Source organism: Balaenoptera borealis (assembly GCF_965194805.1).
Source record: "Balaenoptera borealis genome assembly, chromosome: X".
Taxonomy (NCBI): Eukaryota; Metazoa; Chordata; class Mammalia; order Artiodactyla; family Balaenopteridae; genus Balaenoptera; species Balaenoptera borealis.
The window spans coordinates 78,375,995-78,402,858 of NC_138881.1; the positions used below are offsets into that span (position 1 = coordinate 78,375,995).

General features: G+C 34.7%; 1 long non-coding RNA gene across 1 annotated transcript in view; it reads right to left on the minus strand.

Moving 5' to 3' along the window:
- LOC309620800 overlaps positions 1–26,864 on the minus strand; it is a 102,876-nt gene continuing 76,012 nt past the window's right edge. Inside the window, exon 3 of the long non-coding RNA XR_014239639.1 lies at positions 1–26,864. This exon is cut by the window's right edge and continues 1,166 nt beyond it. This is a non-coding gene — a long non-coding RNA (uncharacterized lncRNA).

Sequence of the window (26,864 nt, forward strand, 5' to 3'; positions counted from 1 at the left end):
TTTCCTTTTTCTCTTTTTGTTGGTATGTATGTGCATGCTTCTTTGTGTGATTTTGTCTGTATAGTTTTGCTTTACCATTTGTCCTAGGGTTCTGGCTGTCCATTTTATTTTTTATTTTTATTGTTCTTAGTAGAGTTTTTTGCGTTTGTTATAATTGGTGGATTTGTGTTTTGGTTTGGTTGCTCTCTTCTTTCTTTCTCTCTTTCTTTTTTTTTAATTACTTTTTATTTTTTATTTTTAATAATTTTTCTCTATGTTAATAACTTTATTTTATTTATTTTTTCTTTCTGTCTATCTTATTTTTTCTCTCTTTTCTTCTGAGCCGTGTGGTTGACAGGCTCTTGGTGCTCTGGCCAATGTCAGGCCTGAGCCTCTGAGGTGGGAGAGCCGAGTTCAGGACATTGGTCCACCATAGATCTCCCAGCACCATGTAATATCAAATGATGAAAGCTCTCCCAGAGATCTCCATCTCATCGTTAAGACCCAGCTCCACTCAACGACGAGCAAGCTACAGTGCTGGACACCCTATGCCAAACAACTACAAAGACAGAAACACAACCCCACCCATTAGAAGAGAGGCTGTGCAAAATCATAAGTTCACAGACACCCCAAAACACACCATTGGACGTGGACCTGCCCACCAGAAAGACAAGATCCAGCCTCATCCACCAGAACACAGGCACCAGTCCCCTCCACCAGGAAGTCTACACAACCCACTGAATCAACCTCACCCACTGGGGACAGACACCAAAAACAACGGGAAATACGAACCTGCAGCCTGTGAAAAAGATATCCCAAACACAGTAAGTTAAGCAAAATGAGAAGACAGAGAAATACACAGCAGATGAAGGAGCAAGATAAAAAGCCACCATACCAAACAAATGAAGAGGAAATAGGCAGCCTACCTGAAAAAGAATTCACAGTAATGATAGTAAAGATGATCCAAAATCTTGGAAATAGAATGGAGAAAATACAAGAAATATTTAACAAGGACCTAGAAGAACTAAAGAGCAAACAAACAATGATGAACAACACAATAAATGAAATTAAAAATCCTCTAGAAGGGATCAAAAGCAGAATAACTGAAGCAGAATAACAGATAAGTGACCAAGAACATAAAGTAGTGGAAATAACTATCACAGCAGAATAAAGAAAAAAGAATGAAAACCATTGGGGAGAGTCTCAGAGACCTCTGGGACAACATTAAATGCACCAACTTTCGAATTATAGGGGTCCCAGAAGAAGAAGAGAAAAAGAAAGGGACTGAGAAAATATTTGAAGAGATTATAGTTGAAAACTTCCCTAATAAGAGAAAGGAAATACTTAACCAATTCCAGGAAGCACAAAGAGCCCCATACAAGATAAATCTAAGGAGAAACATGCCAAGACACATATTAATCAAACTATCAAAAATTAAATACAGAGAAAAAATATTGAAAGTAGCAAGGGAAAAACAACAAATAACATACAAGGGAATCCCCATAAGGTTAACAGCTGATCTTTCAGCAGAAATTCTGCAAGCCAGAAGGGAGTGGCAGGACATATTTAAAGTGAAGAAAGGGGAAAACCTACAACCAAGATTACTCTACCCAGCAAGGATCTCACTCAGATTTGGTGGAGAAATTAGAACCTTTAGAGACAAGCAAAAGCTAAGAGAGTTCAGCACCACCAAACCAGCTCTACAACAAATGCTAAAGGAACTTCTCTAGGCCGGAAACATAAGAGAAGGAAAAGACCTACCAAAACAAGCCCAAAACAATTAAGAAAATGGTAATAGGAACATATATATCGATAACTAACTTAAATGTAAATGGATTAAATGCTCCAACCAAAAGACATAGACTGGCTGAATGGATACAAAAACAAGACCCATATATATGCTGTCTACAAGAGACCCACTTCAGACCTAGGGACACATACAGACTGAAAGTGAGGGGATGGAAAAAGATATTCCATGCAAATGGAAATCAAAATTAAGCTAGAGTAGCAAATCTCATATCAGACAAAATAGACTTTAAAATAAAGACTATTGCAAGAGACAAAGAAGGACACTACTAAATCAACAAGGGATCAATCCAAGAAGAAGATATAACAACTGTAAATATTTATGCTCCCAATATAGGAGCACCTCAATATATAAGGCAAATGCTAACAGCCATAAACTGGGAAATCACAGTAACACAAAAATAGCAGGGAATGTTAACACCTTACTTTCACCAATGGACAGATAATCCAAATTGCAAATAAATAAGGAAACCCAAGCTTTAAATGATACATTAAACAGGAGAGACTTAATTGATATTTATAGGACATTCAGCCAAAAACAACAGATTACACTTTCTCTCAAGTGCTCATGGAACTTTCTCCAGGATAGATCATATCTTGGGTCACAAATCAAACCTTGGTAAATTTAAGAAAATTGAAATCGTATCAAGTATCTTTTCTGAACACAACACTATGAAACTAGATATCAGTTACAAGAAACAGTCTGTGAAAAATACAAACAGAAGGAGGCTAAACAATACACTACTAAATAACCAAGACATCACTGAAGAAATCAAAGAGGAAATCAAAAAATACCTAGAAACAAATGACAATGAAAACACAATGACCCAAAACCTGTGGGATGCAGCAAAAACAGTTCTAAGAGGGAAGTTTATAGCAATACAATCCTACCTCAAGAAACAAGAAACATCTCAAATAAACAATCTCACCTTACACCTAAAGCAATTAGAGAAAGAAGAACAAAAAAGCTATAGTTAGCAGAAGGAAAGAAATCATAAAGATCAGATCCGAAATAAATGAAAAAGAAATGAAGGAAATGATAGCAAAGATCCATAAAACTAAAAGATGGCTATTTGAGAAGGTAAACAAAATTGATATACCATTAGCCAGACTCATCAAGAAGAAAAGAGAGGACTCAAAACAATAGAATTAGAAATGAAAAAGAAGTAACAACTGACACTGCAGAAATACAAAGGATCATGAAAGCAACTATATGCCAATAAAAAGGACAACCTGGAAGAAATGGACACATTCTTAGAAAAGCACAACTTTCTGAGAGTGAACCAGGAAGAAAGAGAAAATATAAACAGATGAATCACAAGCACTGAAATTGAAACTGTGATTAAAAATCTTCCAACAAATAAAAGCCCAGGACCGGATAGCTTCACAGGCGAATTCTATCAAACATTTAGAGAAGAGCCAACACCTACCCTTCTCAAACACTTCCAAAATATAGTAGAGGGAGGAACACTACCAAATTCATTCTATGAGGCCACCATCACCCTGATACCAAAACCAAAGATGCCACAAAGAAAGAAAACTACAGGCTAATATCACTGATGAACTTAGATGCAAAAATCCTCAACAAAATACTAGCAAACAGAATCCAACAGCACATGAAAAGGATCATACAACGTGATCAAGTGGGGCATATCCCAGGAATGCAAGGATTCTTCAATATATGCAAATCAATCAGTGTGATAAACCATATTAACAAATTGAAGGAGAAAAACCGTATGATCACCTCAATAGATGCAGAAAAAGGTTTCGATTAAATTCAACACCCATTTATGATAAAAACCCTCAAGAAAGTAGGCATAGAGGGAACTTACCTCAACATAATAAAAGCCATATATGACAAATCCACAGCCAACATCGTTCTCAGTGGTGAAAAACTGAAACCATTTCCTCTAAGATCAGGAAAAAGACAAGGTTGCCCACTCTCACCACTATTCTTCTACATAGTTTGGAAGTTTTAGCCACACCAATCAGAGAAGAAAAAGACATACAAGGTATCCAAATCGGAAAAGAAGAAATAAAACTGTCACTGTTTGCAGATGACATGATACTATACATAGAGTATCTTAAAGATGTTACCAGAAAACTACTAGAGCTAATCAATGCATTTGGTAGAGTAGCAGGATACAAAATTAATGCACAGAAATCTCTTGCATTCCTATACACTAATGATGAAAAATCTGAAAGAGAAACTAAAGAAACGCTTCCATTTACCCTTGCAACAAAAAGAATAAGATACCTAGGAATAAATCTACCTAAGGAGACAAAAGACCTGTATGCAGAAAACTATAAGACACTGATGAAAGAAATTAAAGACAATACAAACAGATGGAGAGGTATACCATGTTCTTGGATTGGAAGAATCAACATTGTGAAAATGTTTATACTACCCAAAGCAATCTACAGATTCAATGTAATTCCTACCAAACTACCAATGGCATATTTCATAAAACTAGAACAAAACATTTCACAATTTGTATGGAATCAACAAAGACCCCGAATAGCCAAAGCAATCTTGGGAAAGGAAAACTGAAGCAGGAGAAATCAGGCTCCCTGACTTCAGACTATACTACAAAGCTACAGTAATCAAGACAAGATGGTACTGGCACAAAAACAGAAATATAGATCAATAGAACAGGATAGAAAGCCCAGAGATAAACTCACGCACATATGGTCACCTTATATTTGATAAAGGAGGCAAGAATATATGATGGTGAAAAGGCAGCCTCTTCAATAAGTGGTGCTGGGAAAACTGGACAGCTACATGTAAAAGAATGAAATTAGAACACTCCCTAACACCATACACAAAAATAAACTCAAAATGGATTAAAGACCTAAATGTAAGGCCAGACACTACCAAACTCTTAGAGCAAAACATAGGCAGAACACTCTATGACATAAATCACAGCAAGATCCTTTTTGATCCACCTGATAGAGAAATGGAAATAAAAACAAATGGGACCTAATGAAACTTAAAATCTTTGGCACAGCAAAGGAACCCATAAACAAGATGAAAAGACAACCCTCAGAATGGGAGAAAATATTTGCCAATGAAGCAACTGACAAAGGATTAATCTACAAAATATACAAGCAGCTCATGCATCTCAATATCAAAAACACAAACAACCCAATTCAAAAAAGAGCAGAAGAACTAAATAGACATTTTTTCCAAAGAAGATATACAGATTGCCCACAAGCACATGAAAAGATACTCACCATCACTAATCATTAGAGAAATGCAAATCAAAACTACAATGAGGTATCACCCCACACTGGTCAGGATGTCCATCATCAAAAAAATCTACAAACAATAAATGCTGGAGAGGGTGTGGGGAAAAGGGAACCCTCTTGCACTGTTGGTGGGAATGTAAATTGGTACAGCCACTATGGAGAACAGTACTGAGGTTCCTTAAAAACTAAAAATAGAACTACCGTACCACCCAGCAATCCCATTACTGGCCATATACACTGAGAAAACCATAATTCTAAAAGGGTCATGTACCACAATGTTTATTGCAGCTCTATTTACAATAGTCAGGCCATGGAAGCAACCTAAGTGTCCATTAAGAGATGAATGGATAAAGAAGATGTGGCACTTATATACAATGGAATACTACTCAGCCATAAAAAGAAACGAAATTGAGTTATATGTAGTGAGGTGGATGGACCTAGAGACTGTCATACAGAGTGAAGTAAGTCAGAAAGAGAAAAACAAATAACGTATGCTAACACAATTATATGGAATCTAAAAAAAAAAAAAGTTTCTGAAGAATCTAGGGGCAGGACAGAAATAAAGACACAGATAAAGAGAATGGACTTGAGGATACGGGGAGGGGGAAGGGTAAGCTGGGACGAAGTGAGAGAGTGGCATGACATATATACACTACCAAATGTAAAACAGGTAGCTGGTGAGAAGCAGCCACATAGTACAGGGAGATCAGCTCAGTGCTTTGTGTCCACCTAGAGGGGTGGGATAGAGAGGGTGGGAGGGAGACGCAAGAGGGAGGAGATATGGGCATATATGTATATGCATAGCTGATCCACTGTGTTATACAGCAGAAACTAACACACCATTCTAAAGCAATTATAAGCCAGTAAAGTTGTTAAAAAAGTAAAATAAAAAGAAAGCTCCAATAAAAAAATAGCTCAATTAAAAAATGAAAGCGATCCCTCAAAATGAAACAATAATGATAGAGTTTCAGAAAATTTTAAAAGCTATGAGGTAGAATTTTTACGGCCAGAAGGTCCTTAACTGTGCCTCCAAATTCACACAGAACCAGTTCAGCAGTGTGATGTGTATGAACTTATGCTGTAGAGTCAAACAGATGTGTATTTGAATCCAGGCTCCATCATGTACTTTGTGACCTTCAATTTATTTAACCTCTGTTTTACTCAACAGTATAATTGGGATGCCAATAGGTTGTGTCTATAGGCTTTCAATTGGTATTAAAAGTAACTGTATATAAATCCCAGGCACATGTCTTGTTAGTCATTATTAACCTTATGATTAGTTTTTCACCAGAAATTTCAATTCTACCAGATTTTATACTGTATATTTTCTTCTACCCAGGGCCTACTTATAAAGTGCTTTGTGATCTTGAAGTGTTTCAAACAGCACCTGGAACACTGCAAGTGTTAAGTACTATTTAAGTGTCTGCAAAATAAAATAAGCTGTCTTGTATAGGAAAGCTTTGAAGTTTAGGGGGTATCCCTGGACCAATCTTTCTCTTCTATTATTATAGTAGAATATTGACCTCATTGCCAAAGGGCTTTGAAGAAGGTAAGGGATCAGATCTTTACTCTACTCTGATTTATTTCCCTGCTTCAAACCTTTTTCCTGAACTACTTGATCTTATACTACTATTGCAAAAACTTTCAGAGGTGCAGTCATTTTAGGAAAAATGAGTATATACGGCTAGAACAAGTTAAGAGACTGAGCTATTTGAGAACAGGGACCATGTCGACTTCTCTTTTTATGCCTAGGGCTGAGGCATTGCTTGATAAATGAATTATCACCACAATGAATGAACGAATAAATAAATGAATGAATGAATGAAATAGGAAAAGGACTCAGTTTTGAACAGATAAGAGTATTGTAGCAAGTTTATGGATAATGGAACTTTTTGCAAATGAATTATTACATGCTCTATTGCTCAAAGCAGCTTCATTCTACTGGACCTTTTTTTTAAGTAAATAGAAACAGTATGAATATAACTGATTTCTAAACTACCAGGTATAAAATTAATAAGTTGCAAAGATGTAATGTACAGCACAGGGAATATAGTCAATATTTTGTAACTTTATATGGAGTATAATCTATAAAAAGATCGAATTGCTATGTTGTACACCTGAAACTAATATATAAGTCAACTATACCTCAAAGAAATAATGGATTATCTTATTTATAATGTCTTCAATTTAATTAATATGCTAATGATGATTCTAAGAAAGCTGCTGCATCATCTCTTTACATTGACACTACTCAAGTCAAAAAGATAGTTTGTATATGATCGGTAATACTAGGATGTGTCATAGAGTCTAAAGAACTTCCTGCTATACTGTATATCTTATTTTGATTTTTCCCCAATGCCTAAGAGTCCCTAGCACATAGTTGTTTTAAAAAAATGTTTATTGAATGAAAAATATTAAATTATAATAAGACCTAAATATCAAAATAAAATAGCCTTAAGAATATCCAATAAAGTATAGGCTATGGGCCAGTTATTTGTCTTTTGAAATACACTATGTAAATATCTCATTCAAAGGTGTTAAAAGGTATAATTAAACATAGTAACATATTGGCTTATTATGCTACAGAATTGTAAGAGAAAACACATTCCTTTAATTACAGTGTTTAAATATTATTCTTTTTTTAACACTGCTCCCATTCAAGGGAACATTCATCCTTAAAAATAATACTTTTTGTCAATTTTATTTTTCCTCTGTTTTCACATAAAAACAGGAAATATTTTGCTATTTCCTACCAGGAATAATAATAGAAGATTCTAGGTTTAAGTAATATTCTCCATCTCTCATGTATCTTTATAATTCACATTTCACAAGTGTACTTCTCTTGTATTAACACTTTGAAGGGCTTCAAAGAAGGTACCCCTTCCAACTAGAAATTAGTGGAGAATACTGTCCTATACTCTGATTCATGATATTATGAATTTCCTTGAAAAAAGTCACCATTTATATGTATACGTATAGCTGATTCACTTTGCTGTACAGTAGAAACTAACAAAACATTGTAAAGCAACTATACTCCAATAAAAATTTTTTAAAAGTCACCATTTTTTGGTGGGCTAGCATTTCAAATGGTGTACTTTTCTTTTTTTTTTTTCCTTTTTTAATAGTAAGCATTTGTCTTTATACTACAAATTGTTCAAAATAGTGTTTTCTCTCATATTATAGTGCTTTCCCACTAGGTAGAACCAGAAGTTATAGCCCCACACCCTAAGGGTGACTGACTTATTTAAAAAGCTCCACTAAACAGAAAGCTTTCAAATTTGTTTCATGCTGTCTACTGGAAATGACAAGAAAGGGAATATTTTGAGCCTAATGTTCAAATAAGTCACTCAGCTTTTCACATATCTCTTGTGGATGATGCTGTTCATTTTATTTCATAAATTATACAATGCCAAAAAGTAAAAGAACTTCTCAAAGTATTTTTCTCTTATGGGAGACTAGCTGATAAAGTATGACATAACTATAATATTGTGCCTTCTTCCAAGGTAAAGATTTCCACAGTAGTTTTCATATAAAGCATCCTAGAGCTAAGTCGCACTTAGTCAATTATGGGGCAACTTCTAATGGTGATAGAAACAAACTTCGTAGCAGTAATATAGTGGCAGCAGCAGCAAATAAATAGGGTATGAAGAAATTAAAATGGAAAGAATGATATATGCTTCTTGAAGAAGTTTAAACTTATTGCCTATACTTGGACTCAGATATTTGTTGCTTGATTAACTGGGTAAATGGCTTGCTCTCATGGACTTTGTAAAAACATGGTAAATGTTGACTTAAGTGTTTGAAATTGCATCATAAGCTACATTAAATTTTAAAATACTAAAGGACGTTAGTAGTATCAGAAATTAGTGCCTTTCACCTTTTTAAAATTTGTATTTTATCTTATATTTAAATTGTATTTATTTATTTATTTATTTATTTTTGCTAAAGGTTGATCTTATAGCTAATTAGCTAGTTTTGGCAAGGAAGATAGGGTGCTGGGTCCTGAATCTTAGCTCTGATTTCCCAGGTTAAGGCATGTGGTACTTCATATAAATACCAGCATAGAATAACTGCACTCCAGCTACTTATTAGGGAAGATCATCTTGAGCTCTATTGTTCAATACTATAAAAAACTTTAGGTGAGAAATTTATACATTATTTAGGTAGTATTGTCTGAAGAATATGCTGTCCATCCATTCCTCAAGATGTGGTCAGTTCTGCCATAACATTTTTTTGAAGACATGAATTTGTTCCAACACAATTGGTATATTAAGGAACAATTTGGGCATTAAGAGAATTTCACATTTGATTATAGTCCAAAAGTCATTAGGTGAACACAGAAATCTGTGCCCAGTGTAAAAATACATAAGCACACACCTCATAAATCGATCAGCTACTTTAGTTCACCACATGTATCATCCTACAATATTTTGTTTTGGCATTCTTTTGCAATTGTGAACATCTTTATATTTTAAAAAATCAACTTCCACAGCATGGATAAGTGTCTTAGTTCAAAAACACCAAGCAGTGCATGAAAAGGAAAATTTTAAGTATTGAGGAGAAGTTTGAAATTATAAAGTGTTTAGAAAGAAAATAACTGAAAGAACATGTGATGTCTTCCAAGCAACAGTGAGGAAGGAATCCACTTTGTCACCCGTCAGTGACTAAGTGCAAAAACAAAAGAAATGTCTATGCTGTGTGGTATAATAGAAAATATATTTGGTTTTTGTCCAAGATTCCTGGCACAGGGCTCCTAAGACCCTTGGGATTTACTGAGTAATAGTAATGTCTTTTGTTATTCATAATGAGCTCTTCTTGATCACAGCTGAGTTTATGTTAGTGAAGTGACTTAGAATGAGGTCCCTAGATAGTCTCAAGATGGTTCAGGTCACCAGAAAGACCAAGTGATTCGAGGGTTGGAATTTTCAGCCCCAGTCCTTGACTTTGGGGTGCAGGGAGGACTGGAGATCGTGCTCTATAAGAACTCTTGAACAATGAGATTCAAGAAGCTTCTAGGTTGATGAACAAATCAAAGTGTTAAAAGGGTAGTGCACTCAAAGAGGGCATGGAAGCTGCACTCCACACAGCCCCAAACCTTCCTAAGCATTCTTCCATTTAGCAGTTCCTGAGTTGTATCCTTTATAATAAACCAGTAAAGTGTGTTCCTGAGTTCTGGGAGCTATTCTAACAAATTGTCAAACCTGAGGATGGGGTCATGGGAACCCCCTACTTATAGTAGGTCAGTCAGAAGTATGGCTGGTCCCTACGACTTATCACTGGCATCAGAAGTGGGGAAGGTCTTATGGGATCTGATTCTAACTCTAGGTAGTGTCAGAATTGAATTGAATTGTTGGACCCCCAGTTAGTGTTGGAGAATCACAGAATTGGTTGTTGGTATGGAAAAAAAAAACATACAGGCTGGAAAAACTTCAAGTACTGCTATAGAGTCAGGAACAACAAGGCCTAAAGAAACTGAGAAAGTGAAAAATATTATCAAGTGTACAATAGACCAAAAAACACAAAAACTGGGAATAAATTTTCTCACAAAGAGAACAGACTATCTATACACAACAGCCTTAAATAGAAATCATCAAATCCTGCAGATGTGACTTCTTTTAATCTTAGTGGTGGCTACCTTAGTGGTTTCAAGCATATCTACAATTCTCAAAGCCTTTAGCTGTCAGACAAAGCCATGAGTGCAGATGAGAAATCTACAAAATAATTTCCAGCAGTGATACATAAGTTAATCTATACAGTAGATCAAATTTTCAGTTTTGGATAAATGAGTATTATAAACTCATGCTTTAAAGAGCTACAGGAAGGGTTTGAAGAACTCTTAAATGCTGAGCAACATGGCCAGGATGTAAGACTGGAAAAGATTTTTAGCTGTGGTGTTTGGCAACAGTTCCAAACTCACTAAAATGAGTCATACCCATCAAAATCTGATGCTACAACTTTCCATGTGATTTCAGATAATCCCTCCATGCAACCTCACAATGACTCACAAGCTGCAACTCTTCTGAAACCCATTTCCACAAGAAAACTTCAGATCTTTTTCAAGGTAAAGTGCCATATTTATTGTAGCATTTATGTTTTTTATATTTTAACCATTTAACATATGTAAAACTGTGCTACCATATTTATTAAGTTCCTATTATTTGTTTGTTTCTTTTAATGTGTCATTAACAAAGTGTTTGAATGTTGTGCCCCCAACCCTATTTTTTGCCATAAGCCCTGCGATTTATACTGTGCAATTTTGAAAAATGTGGTGATTTTTAGGGTACAATAAGTCCTGTGATACCAGAACTGACTATACTTTAAAATCTATCCCTAGAGGAAGCCAGATAACCAGAGAGCTGTGTGATGGAGCCAAACCATTTTGATTTCTCAAATAATTGCTTTCTCCAAATGGCTCTTCGGCATTAGGTAATCAGCTACATTATAAGAAACTATCCTCTGAAACTCATCGTTCTACTTACTGTGAGAATGTTGGTGGGTATGATGTTCACTACATTACACAGTATTCTCTTTATGGTGACCCACAAAAGGAATTTCACTCTGGCCTCAGGCCCAGGAAGAGTTATGCTTCTCTTGAAAAACTACTTTGCTTTTATTTTTATGTATACCGAGACTTTCAAGGGAGTGTCTTAATAGAACTCAGTGAATACTCTTAAATGAATAAATGTGTCTTTTAAACTAACTGTGTTTCCTTCTCCACTTCGGCTGTTAAAATACAGAGAGTCAAATTTGTGAATGTCTTCTAGCAAGTGTACAGGACTTCATAGCACATATTTTGTTACTGCATTGTATCTTTTCTATGCTATTTTCCTTTAGTACAGATGTTATTACTCCGCTATTTTTTAATTTTATTTTATCTTGTATCTACATTTAAGCTAATCTAACTCTATCTTAAACAAGCTGAAGTATACTAAAATGGAGTAGTAATAATAATAATAATAAGTACTAGGACTAAGGTATGAATCTATTCTCTGAAAAAAAAAGGACAATTTACATAAAGTTTCAAAACATAAAACAATACTAAAACGGATAGACGTATGAAAAAGCATATAGAGTAGAATGTCAAGGGTAAAATCTAGATAGTGTGTATGCAAGTATTGATTATATAATTCATTCAGATTTGCTGAATGTTTGAAATATTTCATAAAATTTTTGGAAAAATATTATAAAATTACTTAGTAGTGCATATATGTGTATTAAAAGGATAAATATTGTTTATTGATGCTAAATGTTAATTCAGCATAGGAGTTACTTCATGTTGGTAGGTACAGAGGAAATATATTCAGTAAGAGGCTTAAAGAGAGGGTGCTTCCAGTAGTTTTGTACATTTTTATTTTTTAAGCTGGGTGGTGGACTAGAGGAAAATCTTGATGGAAAAGGGGAACTGAACAGAAACAAAGTCATAATTTGGAATACATGGAAGGGAGTGCAAAGGGCATTCCCCAATAGGGATATTTACCCATGGAAACAATATGAATTTTTTCCAAGACTACATGTCTTAGATATAGTAAGGTACTACTGTATGCATGTGTGGACATCATTTTAACGTGTTAAAGGCAATTCCTCTGGTCTCAGTCTTAGATGAAAGGACCTAGTAAGCCACAGAGGGAGTTAATAAAGGAATCTACCTCTTTTCTATTATCTTTCTCAAATGTTCAACTTATATTACAATGGGGTGATTTGCAGGAAGAAAATCATTGCTTTTGGCCCATCCTCAAAACCAAAAACATCATTAAAATATTCTGAGCTGAGCTCATAATAAAGGTTTCTCACTTGTATATTTCAACTATAACTAATCATTGGCTTAAACTTTACTTGAAAATTTGTGTAATTACTGACAGTCTAAATAAGTAGCACTCTGACTAATGAACAAGTTACAAGTCTATTAAGAAATCTTATTTTCATAGATACTGCAGATGCAGCAGCAGAAATCTGCTAGAGGAGACTAAGGCTAACAATCCTTCTGAGGTATTTCTGAACTGACATTTTATTGGATTACAATTGCACAAATTATGCCAAGTTCACTAGGATTAAGCCACAAGAGAGAACAGTTTATTTACTTATTTTGTTCCTAAGTGATTCCTGAGAAGGAGAATAAAATCTTAAACCAGAGTAAATATAGGCTTTTCAGATCATGTATGTAACAACTGGAAATCATGAGTATTTTCTCTCCTTACTCTCCCACACACAGTAACTATGCCCAGTAACTTGAAACGGGGATAAATTAAAATATTTTTCATATAAATAATGTAGTCTAATGTGACTAAGAGTGAAAACATAAAAAGGAAAGAGTGATTGGTCTGAAACCTTTAATATTAACCCATATTTCAAAGTCCTTGGCCAGCAATTTAAATACACATGACAAGCATTCTAATCACTATGCTACCAATTTCTTTTAAAGTTAAAAATTCCTCACTGTACTTTATAGCATATTTTACTATGTGTACTTAGGAACTAGACAAGACTGACTAAACTGATTTTCTCTCTGACCTTTACTACTATAGAATCAAAACAATTTAGCCCATTTTTAAGTCATTTGAAAACACTGTAAACATTATTCAAGAGGCTCAGCCCTGGCCTCAACCATGACCTTCGAAGCTGATAGGGAACAACCACAAAAAAAGCCCGTTTTAACCATTTAAAAGAAAGAGAAAAACATGTCTCTCATCCTCTTGAAACAGAAAGGGATACTTCCATACATTTAAATTTTTTACTATTTTGAGGCAAAATTATTTTGTTCTGCTGAGATAACCCAATCTCAGACCAAGTTATTGAATAAAACAAAAACCTAAGCTTCTGAAATACACTTTGGGTAAGGCAATTGCCATAAATTACTTAAAAATACGTATGGCAACAAAGGGCTAAAGGTTAATTAATAAATCATTAGAAATATTTGACCATATCTAGTCTACAGATGAACAACACTAAATTATGGAACAGTGTTTCATTTTTAACTGGTATTATAATCGTTAAGGTCAATGGAAATTCTAAAGCATCAGTGTCTTAAAATGAATTTCCTATCACTTATAACTAGAAACCAGAAAATCACCCTTCACCATTATCAAAGTACAAGTATTTAAATTGAAGACATTCATATATCAAGCCATTAAACTTTTATCCCCTGAAAACACACAAGCTGTGGTAGGCAGAATAATGGCCTCCCGAATATGCCCACATCCAAACAATGGAACCTGGGAATGTTTCCTTACATGGCAAAAGGGATTTTGCAATGTGATCTTAATAGGAGAACATTATCCTGAATTATCTGAGTGAGCTCAGTGTAATCACAAGGGTCCCTAAGGAGGCAGGACGGTCAGAGATAGATACAGGGATGCTATTACAGAAGCAGAGGTCAGATTGATGTGGGACCACATGCGAGAAATGTAGGTGGCCTTCAGAAACTGGAAAAGTCAAGGAAATTGATTCTCCCTAGGTTCTCCAGAAGGAATACAGCCCTACCAACACCTTGGTTTCATCTTAGTGAAACTTTTTTTCTGTCTTATTATCTCTAGAACTGTAAGATAATAAATACATTTGTGTTGTTTAAGGCAGTAAATTTGTGGTAATTTGTTACAGCAGAATAGAAAATTAATACATGAGCACAGATATTTACCACAAAATGTTTTTTACTTTGGATTTCTGATGTCACAGACAGTATTTATGTGGAAAAAATATAACCTCAGTAGCAATAATCGACGTGCCTCAAAACTGCATAACCAATGATAATGATGATGAAAATAATAATTAATAAAAATATTGGATAGTCATTTAATGGTTTTCTATATGCACACATAAACTCAATTCATTCACACCTAGTTATACATGGGACATATGTGATAAACAAAATCAACATCCCAATTTCTGGATGGTCCAAGCAACAGATCCCATGAATGTATCCTTGTCCCACCACACAACTCCCAATGCCCCACCCCCCCCAGTTAAATGTTTTCAATTTGAATCCATTAGTGACTTTAGAAACCTTAAACAAACAAACAAAAACAACAAAAATATGTATATATATGGGGGAGCACTCTGTTCTATATGAATTGAAATAAAAATAATATTAACATCAAGATTAAGAGAGGGAAGCCCAACACATTTCTGGATTTATCCCATGATGACTATTTCAGTATTTTAGAAAAAATACTAAATATCCATTTTCTAAAAATAAAGCAAACAAAGTAACAACTACAACAAAAAGCAACAACAACATGTGCCCCCTGCCTTTATGGACAACACTGTTCTCTTAAGTATTGAATATAACATTCAGTATCTTGATGTATCTAAAAATCAAATTGATTACATTTGTAAAATAAAGATAAGATATAGTTATCAACATGAGTTAGCTAATAGAATTGAACTGGGTATCCCCTTAAATTCCCACTGAAAGTGTAATACATCTTTGATGCATTTGAATGAAATTATATTCAGTACAAGATCTACATTTTAAAATTCAATCCAAAGATTTGAATTGCTGAGATTAATGCAAGAGTGAATAATTTAAATCAGGATTTTACCACAGTGTTTTAGAGTTAATCAATATCTACACAAATGTGACACAGTGATACATCACAAGCATATAATGAAACCTGAGATTTTTTTCAAATAATGATAATGACTTAACATTTGTTGAATTTTTACGCAGTGTCAGGCACTGGAGTAAGCAATGTAATGCATTATTTTATTTAATGAAGATACAATTACTCTCCACACTTTACCAATGAGGAAACTAAGAAACAGTAAGGACAAGAGGCAGTATTCTAGCCTAGGTCTATCTTATGCCCAAGCTTTTGTTCTTAACCACCTTGATGTAATACATCCTGCACTATTTCTGGTAGGTTTGGGTGACCCATTTAAAATTTTATCTATTTTCACAGTTATCAGTAACATACAGTAGTAAGTTTCTTGACCATAGAGTTGTATTCCAGAAATATAATACATCTAGAAATAATTCTTAATAGGTTGAATTTATATTGTAAATAAGAAAATACTGAGAATTTCTGATTTTTGATAGCTGTAGTAATAAATATATACATAATGTTGAGAATAAGAGTCAAAAAATTAAATTTCTTCAGTGATAATTTTTACTCTGTAAGGACTGTACAGAACAGAGACCAAATAATCAACTTAACCATACTATGATTAAACATAGAAATCCAGTTTTACATAATCAAGATCAAATCCAATTAATTTAATTAAGTTTCTGAACACTAGTTTTTTATTTTTTATATTCATTAGCATCCTGTTTGAGTCTTGGTGTTACAGAACAAAAGCTTTCTGGTGAGATATAGTAGATGTAAAAATATTTACATAAATTTTCATATAGAGTGTGAATTGATTAAGGCTTTCTTTCACTGATAAAATACTTTAGTGTTATATTTAATACCATTATCATTACTACAAATATCTAACATTCATTGAGTGCTTACTAAGTGATTGGAATAGGCATTTTATATGCATTATGTCATTTAATGCTGACAATAACCCTGACACAAATACAACCATTATCTCCATTTGAAGAGAAGGAAACTAAGGACAAATTATTTGTCTGATAAGAGCTGGAATCAGAGCGTGAAACCTGGCCTTTCTCTTATGCTCTTAAGCATTCTGCTCTATTGTCTCAATTCAGTTTAGCTAGTACTTACAATGGATGAACATTTGTGATCTCAGTTCTGGTGGCTCCAGGATACACAGAAAAAGAATTGCATACTGCCCCTGTTCTTGAGGTTATGAGTTGGTATATTCCTCATAATTTCCCTGGGAAAGGCCTATGAGCCTATATCATGTATTTGTTGGTTTCTCTTTTTTTACACCATGGTAAATTCAGTCTTTGCTCTCCTTTACTTGCTGAAAGATATTTTACTTTTTAAAAAATTATGCTTCTAGGATGCTATTTGGCAGTTGCCAACATAACAAAATTTAGGTTACTTTTTTTTTTAACATCTTTATTGGAGTATAATTACTTTACAGTGGTGTGTTAGTTTCTGCTTTATAACAAAGTGAATCAGCTATACATATGCAACATATATCCCCATATCTCCTCCCTCTTGTGCCTCCCTCCCACCCTCCAAATCCCACACCTCTAGGTGGACACAAAGCACCGAGCTGCTCTCCCAATGCTATGTGGCTCCTTCCCACTAGTGATCTTTTTACATTTGGTAGTGTATATATGTCCATACCACTCTCTCACTCCGTCCCAGCTTACCCTTCCCCCTACCCGTGTCCTCAAGTCCATTCTCTATGTCTGCGTCTTTATTCCTGTCCTGCCCTTAGGTTCTTCAGAATCTTTTTTTTTTTTTTTAGATTCCATATATATGTGTTAGCATATGGTATTTGCTTTTCTCTTTCTGACTTACTTCACTCTGTCTGACAGTCTCTAGGTCCATCCACCTCACTACAAATACCTCCATTTCATTTCTTTGTATGGCTGAGTAATATTCCAATGTATATTTGTGCCACATCTTCTTTATCCATTCGTCTGTCGATGGACACTTAGGTTGCTTCCATGTCCTGGCTATTGTAAATAGAGCTGCAATGAACATTGTGGTACATGAGTCTTTTTGAATTATGGTTTTCTCAGGGTATATGCCCAGTAGTGGAATTGCTGGGTCGTATGGTAGTTCTATTTTTAGTTTTTTAAATAACCTCCATACTGTTCTCCATAGTGGCTGTATCAATTTATATTCCCAACAACAGTGAAAGAGGGTTCCCTTTTCTCCACACCCTCTCCAGCATTTAGTGTTTGTAGATTGTTTGATGATGGCCATTCTGACATGTGTTAGGTGATACCTCATTGTACATTTGATTTACATTTCTCTAATGATTAGTGACACAGAGCATCCTTTCATGTGTTTGTTGGCAATCTGTATATCTTCTTTGGAGAAGTATCTATTTAGGTCTTCTGGCAATTTTTGGATTTGGTTGTTTGTTTTTTTGATACTGAGCTGCATGATCTGCTTGTAAATTTTGGAGATTAATCCTTTGTCAGTTGCTTCGTTTGCAAGTATTTTCTCCCATTCTGAGGGTTGTCTTTCATCTTGCTTATGGTTTCCTTTGCTGTGCAAAAGCTTTTAAGTTTCACTAGATCCCATTTATTTATTTTTGGTTTTATTTCCATTTCTATAGATGGGTCAAAAAGAATCTTTCTGTGATTTACGTCATAGAGTGTTCTGCCTATGTTTTCCTCTAAGAGTTTTATAGTGTCTGGCCTTACATTAGGTTTTTAATCCATTTTGAGTTTATTTTTGTGTATGGTGTTAGGGATTGTTCTAATTTCATTCTTTTATATGTAGCTGTAGAGTTTTCCCAGCACCAATTATTGAAGAGGCTGTCTTTCCTCCATTGTATATTCCTGCCTCCTTTGTCAAACATAAGGTGACCATACGTGCGTGGGTTTATCTCTGGGCTTTTCATCCTGCTCCATTGATCTATATTTCTGTTTTTGTGCCAGTACCATACTGTCTTGATTACTGTAGCTTTGTAATATATGCTGAAGACTTGGAGCCTGATTCCTCCAGCTCCGTTTTCCTTTCTCATGATTGCTTTGGCTGTTCAGGGTCTTTGGTGTTTCCATACAAATTGTGAAATTTTTTGTTCAAGTTCTGTGATAAATGCCATTAGTAGTTTGATAGGGTTTGCACTGAAACTGTAGATTGCTTTGGGTAGTAGAGTCATTTTCACAATGTTGCTTCTTCCAATCCAGGAACATGGTATATCTCTCCATCTGTTTGTATCAAATTTAATTTCTTTCATCGGTGTCTTATAATTTTCTGCATACAGGACTTTTGTCTCCTTAGGTAGGTTTATTCCTAGGTATTTTATTCTTTTTGTTGCAAGGGAAAATGGGAGTGTTTCTTTAATTTCTCTTTCAGAATTTTCATCATTAGTGTATAGGAATGCAAGAGATTTCTGTACATTAATTTTGTATCCTGCTACTCTACCAAATTCATTGATTAGCTCCAGTAGTTTTCTGGTAGCATCTTTAGGATTGTCTATGTATAGTATCATGTCATCTGCAAACAGTGACAGTTTTATTTCTTCATTTCGATTTGGATTCCTTGTATTTCTTTTTCTTCTCTGATTGCTGTGGCTAAAACTTGCAAAACTATGTTGAATAATAGAGGTGAGAGTGGGCAACCTTGGCTTGTTCCTGATCTTAGTGGAAATGGGTTCAGTTTCACCATTGAGAATGATGTTTGCTGTGGGTTTGTCATATATGGCCTTTATTATGTTGAGGTAAGTTCCCTCTATGCCTACTTTCTGGGGTTTTTTTCATAATAATTGGGTGTTGAATTTTGTCAAAACCTTTTTCTGCATCTATTGAGATGATCATATGGTTTTACTTCTTCAATTTTTTAATATGGTTTATCACAGTGATTGATTTGCATATATTAAAGAATCCTTGTATTCCTGGGATAAAACCCACATGATCATGGTATATTGTGCTTTTAATGTGCTGTTGGATTGTGTTTGCTAGTATTTTGTTGAGGATTTTTGCATCTATGTTCATCATTGATATTGGCCTGTAGTTTTCTTGCTTTGTGACATCTTTGTCTGATTTTGGTATCAGGGTGATGGTGGCCTCATAGAATGAGTTTGGGAGTGTTCCTCCCTCTGATATATTTTGGAAGAGTTTGAGAAGGATAGGTGTTAGCTCTTCTCTAACTGTTTGATTGAATTCGCCTGTGAAGCCATCTGGTCCTGGAGTTTTGTTTGTTGGAAGGTTTTTAATCACAGTCTCAATTTCAGTGCTTGTGATTGGTCTGTTTATATTTTCTATTTCTTCCTGGTTCAATCTCGGAAGCTGTGTTTGTCTCAGAATGTGTCCATTTCTTCCAGGTCGTCCATTTTATTGGCATAGAGTTGCTTGTAGTAATCTCTCATGATCCTTTGTATTTCTGCAGTGTCAGTTGTTACTTCTCCTTTTTCATTTCTAATTCTGTTGATTTGAGTCTTCTCCCTTTTTTTTCTTGATGAGTCTGGCTAATGGTTTAGCAATTTTCTTTATCTTCTCAAAGAATCAGGTTTTAGTTTTACTGATCTTTGCTATTGTTTCCTTCATTTCTTTTTCATCTACTTCTGATCTGATCTTTATGATTTCTTTCCTTCTGCTAACTATGGCTTTTTTTGTTCTTCTTTCTCTAATTGCTTTAGGTGTAAGGTGAGATTGTTTATTTAAGATGTTTCTTGTTTCTTGAGGTGGGGTTATATTGCTATAAACTTCCCTCTTAGAACTGCTTTTGCTGGATTCCATAGGTTTTGGGTCATCGTGTTTTCATTGTCATTTGTTTCTAGGTATTTTTTATTTCCTCTTTGATTTCTTCAGTGATCTCTTGGTTATTTAGTAGTGTATTGTTTAGTCTCCATGTGTTTGTATTTTTTACAGATTTTTTCCTGTAATTGATATCTAGTCTCATAGCGTTGTGGTCAGAAAAGTTACTTCATACGATTTCAATTTTCTTAAATTTACCAAGGCTTGACTTGTGACCCAAGCTAAGATCTATCCTGGAGAATGTTCCATGAGCACTTGAGAAGAAAGTGTATTCTGTTGTTTTTTGATGGAATGTCCTATAAATATCAATTAATTCCATCTTGTTTAATGTATCATATGAAGCTTGTGTTTCCTTTTTTATTTTCATTTTGCATGACCTTCCATTGGTGAAAGTGGAGTGTTAAAGTCCTCTACTATGATTGTGTTACTGTTGATTTTCCCTTTTATGGCTGTTCGCATTTGCCTTATGTATTGAGGTGCTCCTATGTTTGGTGCATTAATATTAACATTTGTTATATCTTCTTCTTGGATCAATCCCTTGATGATTATGTAGTGTCCTTCTTTGTCTCTTGCAATAGTCTTTATTTTAAAGTTTATTTTGTCTGATATGAGAACTGCTACTCCAGCTTTCTTTTGATTTCCATTTGCATGGAATATCTTTTTCCATACCCTCACTTTCAGTCTGTATGTGTCCCTAGGTCTGAAGTGGGTCTCTTGTAGACAGCATATGTATGGGTCTTGTTTTTGTATCCATTCAGCCAGTCTATGTCTTTTGGTGGGAGCATTTAATCCATTTACATTTAAGGTAATTATCGATATGTATGTTCCTCTTACCATTTTCTTAATTCTTTGGGGTTTGTTATTGTAGGTCTTTTCCTTTTCTTGTGTTTGCGGCCTAGAGAAGTTCCTTTAGCATTTGTTGTAAAGCTGGTTTGGTGGTGCTGAATTCTCTAACCTTTTGCTTATATGTAAAGGTTTTAATATCTCCGTTACATCTGAATGAGATCCTTGCTGGGTAGAGCAATCCTGGTTGTAGGTTTTTCCTTTCATCAGTTTAAATATGTCCTGCCACTCCCTTCTGGCTTTCAGAGTTTCTGCTGAAAGATCAGCTGTTAACCTTATGGGGATTCCTTTGTATGTTAGTTGTTGCTCTTTTCTTGCTGCTTTTAATATTTTTTCTTTGTATTTAATTTTTGATAGTTTAATTAATATGTGTCTTGGCATGTTTCTCCTTGGATTTATCCCGTGTGGGACTCTCTGTGTTTCCTGGACTTGATTGACTATTTCCTTACCCACATTAGGGAAGTTTTCAACTCTAATCTCTTCAATTATTTTCTCAGTCCTTTTTTTTTTTCTCTTCTTCTTCTGGGACCCCTATAATCGAATGTTGGTGCATGTAATGTTGTCCCAGAGTTTTCTGAGACTGTCCTCAGTTCTTTTCATTCTTTTTTCTTTATTCTGCTCTGTGATAGTTATTTCCACTCTTTTATCTTCCAGGTCAGTTATCCGTTCTTCTGCCTCAGTTATTCTGCTATTGAATCCTTCTAGAGAATTTTTTCATGTCATTTATTGTGTTGCTCATCATTGTTTGTTTGCTCCTTAGTTCTTCTAGGTCTTTGTTAAACGTTTCTTGTATTTTCTCCATTCTATTTCCAAGATTTTGGATCATCTTTACTATCATTACTCTGAATTCTTTTCTAGGTAGACTGCCTAGTTCCTCTTCATTTGTTTGGTCTGGTGGGTTTTTACCTTGCTCCTTCACCTGCTGTGTATTTCTCTGTCTCCTCATTTTGCTTAACTAACTGTGTTTGGTGTCTCCTTTTCATAGAGTGCAGGTTCGTAGTTCCCACTGTTTTTGGTGTCTGCCCCCAGTGGATGAGGTTGGTTCAGTGGGTTTTGTAGGCTTCCTGGTGGAGGGGACTGGATCTTGTCTTTTTGGTAGGCAGGACTGCATCCTGTTGTGTGTTTTGGGGTGTCTGTGATCTTGTTTTGCCTTTAGGCAGACTCTCTGCTAATGGGTGGGTTTGTGTTCCTGTCTTGCTAGTTGTTTGGCATAGCATCTCCAGCACTGTAGCTTGCTGGTCGTTGACTGGAGCTGGGTCTTAGCATTGAGATTGAGATCTCTGGGAGAGCTTTCGCCATTTGATATTACATGGGCCTGGGAGGTCTATGGTGGACCAATGTCCTGTACTCGGCTCTCCCACCTCAGAGGCTCAGGCCTGAAACTGGCCAGAGCACCAAGACCCTGTCAACCACATGGCTCAGTAGAAAAGGGAGAAAAAAAGAAAGAAAGAAAAAATAATAAAATAAAATAAAATAAATTTATTAAAATAGATAAAAGTTATTAAAAATAAAAAAATTAAAAAGTAATTTAAAAAAAGAAAGAGAGAAAGAAAGAAGAGAGCAACCAAACCAAATAACAATTCCACCAATGATAACAACTGGTAAATACTAAACTAAATAAAAACAAAAAAACAAAAAAACTGATAGTTCAAACTGTAGGCCAAATGGCAAGAACAAAGGTATACACAAAATCACACAAAGAAGTATACACATACACACTCGCTAAAAGGGAAAAAGGAAAAAAATATATATATATATATATATGTTAAAAAATGGAAGAGAGCAACCAAATCAATAAACAAGTATTCCAATGATAATAAGCTCTAAATATTAAACTAAGATAAACATAAAACCAGAACAAATTAGATGCAGAAAGCAAACTCCAATTCTACAGTTGCTCCCAAAGTCCACCGCCTCAATTTTGGGATGATTCCTTGTCTATTCAGGTATTCCACAGATTCAGGGTACATCAAGTTGCTTGTGGAGATTTAATCTGCTGCTCCTGAGGCTGCTTTTGGGAAGTCTGAGGTCTTCTTCCAGCCTTCAGTAGGTGTTCTGTAGGAGTTGTTCCACATGTAGATATATTTTTAATGTATTTGTGGGGAGGAAGGAGATCTCCATGTCTTACTCCTCCGCCGTCTTGAAGGAACCCCAGCAGGTGCATGTGGAGTGTGCTTCTCCTGCAGCCTGGCACAGCGGCTGGGCCAGGTGAGTGGGCTCTGTAAGCCCTGCCCCTTAGTTACTTTTTAGTGCACACGTTGCATTGAAAACCTCATGTTTCCATAATTTAATATCTCTCCTTCCATTAATCCCCCTCTCCAGGAAGAGAAATTTTCTCACTTAACCTTCATTTCTGAGATCACTGCCATCTTGTTTATGCTCTTGCCATTCCAATTAAACTGCTCTACGATTGTCAGTAGTAGCCTAATTGCTAAATATAGTGGACAATTTCATTTTCATTTCTCATTTCACTTAACCTCATCACAGCATGTAATGCTCTGACCACATTCTAATTCTTTAATTATCTCCTATTTTAACTTTGGAGGCAGCATTCTCTCTGTATTCTCTTCTTAAATCTCTAAATACATCTTTTAAAGTTGCTTTATCATCGTCTCCCAAAATGAGGTCCATGAATACCTAGGATTCATGGATAGAGTTTCTGGGGCCCATGAGGTCTCTTCCCTACTAAATCATAAAATATATTAGGATATCTGTTATGTATTCTTATTCTTTTAATTCCAGTATCTAATACAAGGTCTGCAACAAAGTTTGGTTCTCAAAACATATTTATCAATGTATGAATGTCAGATAAAGTGATATTATACATTGATAAAAATGAAAGCTCCATTATATGTATGTAAATCCTCCAAAACCTTGTAGGTGGGTTTGGAGAATAGAATAAAATCTCAAAGATCCAAATTAAAAAATCATTGAGCAGTTTTCATGGTAGAATATATAGATTGGACTATTTCATTTAGAAAATATCAAAAACTCTTTATTTTTAGAACTGTGGTAAACACCAAAAATACAAATATTCAAACATATACCCAAGCAGTTTACAATGTAGCTATTGAGGATAGATTAACTGGTGAAACAATAAGAAAAAAATATGATAATATAAACTGTATGCTGAACTATGTGGTGTAGTCTGAAAATATTGTAATATCAATACTTCAGATAAAAGGTAGATATTTAAAAATTGAAGCAGTTAAGGAAGACTCCCTGAACTTGCAATGGAAGGCAATGCATAAAAATCAGAGTTAGAGAATTACTAGGGATAGGAATAACATGAGCAAAGTTGCAGAGACAAGAATGAGCAGAGATATTCATGGAAACAATAGGAATTGGTGTAGCTAGAATGAAGCTTGTATATTGTGAATGGGAGAAGGGTTCATCATACCAGCTGATCTCCTGGCTCACCCAGTTTGACCCTTGTCTTCACTGTATTTTATGGCCCATTATGTCAGTCATCTCTTTATATAGACATGAATGTAATTACCTGAGTGTAATTATTCATATCAAAAGTTGTCACAGTATTTTGCAACTTTCCATTTTTTTTTTTTTTACTTAATTGCTATCATAAGAAATGAAATAAGTAACCAAAACAATTCTTCTGTCTTCCAGTGTTAAAAAAGAGGTGATATGCTGTTTAAGTATTGGAATTATACCTGGCATATTTAATAAATTTTCTGTTATTCACAGAAATTCTAAAGCTTGTTTTCTGACTTCCAGTGAATACACTGCCAATTATCTTAATGATATGTATTAAATGATTAAAGGCATAGTTACTGTTTTCTATAAAGCAGAGTTCATAACCTCTTACCCTGGGAAGAAAATCTGTACTTGACTTTGGTGTTAACAAGACAAGCAGCAAATATGTTTTGCTCTTTAATGATGTTTTATGCTTGGATTGTAAAGCAAATATTAATTTGGAACATTGTAAAATTTTCACTTAGTAATGGGAGGAATTTTATACTTAATTTCAAATGCAGAGACCAAAGCACAAGGACATTAGAATCACAGAGGTTTGAGACCAGATTAAATGAAGCCAAAGAATATTGTTCAGAAAATATTTTTAATAATTATTGCTTATCTGACTGAGAAATTTGGAATCAAAGGCACAATGTTGCATTCACTTATCATTTTGCATAGGGAATAATTTTGGAAGTAGAGAGGTCTGGGAGGCTCAGAGTAAAATTTCTAAAGCAACAAAAGATGTACACTTATCATTCTGTCCACTTCTTTATAATTCACAATTATTCACAATTTAGGAAAATATAAAGAAGATGAAATGACAGGAGGAAGAGGGAAAATGCACTATCAAAGTAGAACAAGGAAACTAAGCCTAAGGCAATCTAATTTCAGTGTACCATATCTGAAATAAAAATTTGGCACATTAAAAGAGGAAACCAGTATTTAAACTTTAATGTATCCATATGGCTAAGAAAGCTTCAATAACGCTGTGTTGGGTAACCCAATTTTTAAAAGAAAAAATCAAAAGGGAGTCAGAAATTTTACAGTATTTATAAATTCAGTGGCTGTTACTTCTGAAAAGACACAGGGAGTTTAGTTTTTTGGGTATTTGTTTGATGCCATTTAAAGGGTAGCCATTATTCAACAATACCTTGATTCAATTATAGTTAATATTTTTGATTTCCCAAAGCTCTGAATAGCAGTTTTACTTGAAATTGATTCCATAGTTATTTACTAAAAAGGGAAACTCTGGAGCAGACATAATTAAGGTGCCTCAAAATGGAATTTACATCAGCTATTGGCTGATACACTTTAAACTTTAGAGTAATATTATAATTTTTTATTATTCAAGTTTATAAATGAGACAGAAAGAAATTTTTCTATTCTTTCAGATAACAGGAACTCACAGGGGCTACTTTACTGATCAAATTAGTGAATTATTTATCCAAATGATAATTAGGACTGAGCATTTTGTAACTCTAAGGAGATATGCTTATTACTTCAAGCAGAAGCAGTGATTAATTTGCTGATGGCACAGATAATTTTATATTTTATTTTTTCTCAATTTTAATATATAAATTTATACTATTTTGTTTAATTTTAATAAAATAAAATATTAAACACATGATCAGTTTGAGATGACCCTGGAGCAGTGAATTACTATAATTTCACTTTATTTTTCCTTTCATTTTACTCCCTGTTGGAACTTTCAATAGAGTGGCATGGACATATATACACTGCCAAACGTAAAATAGATAGCTAGTGGGAAGCAACCGCATAGCACAGGGAGATCAGCTCGGTGCTTTGTGACCACCTAGAGGGGTGGGATAGGGAGGGTGGGAGGAAGGGAAATGCAAGAGGGAAGAGATATGGGAACACATGTATATGTATAACTGATTCACTTTGTTATAAAGCAGAAACTAACACACCATTGTAAAGCAATTATACTCCAATAAAGATGTTAAAAAAAAAACCTTTACAAATAAATCAGTCTTATGCTTCATTAGCATTCTTGTAAAGTCTTGGTAGTAAATCAGGATGGTTGAAACTACGAGCTACACAGGGGGTTTCTGTTACATATGGATATGACTTATTCACAAAAAAAGTGGCACCAAGAGAATGACAAACGGAGGGGTATTGAGGAAAAGAGGACTATAGTTGGAACCTCTTGCTGACTTCATGGGAATTCTCTATACCTGATACACTCTTGTTTTAAGGGTGTCAG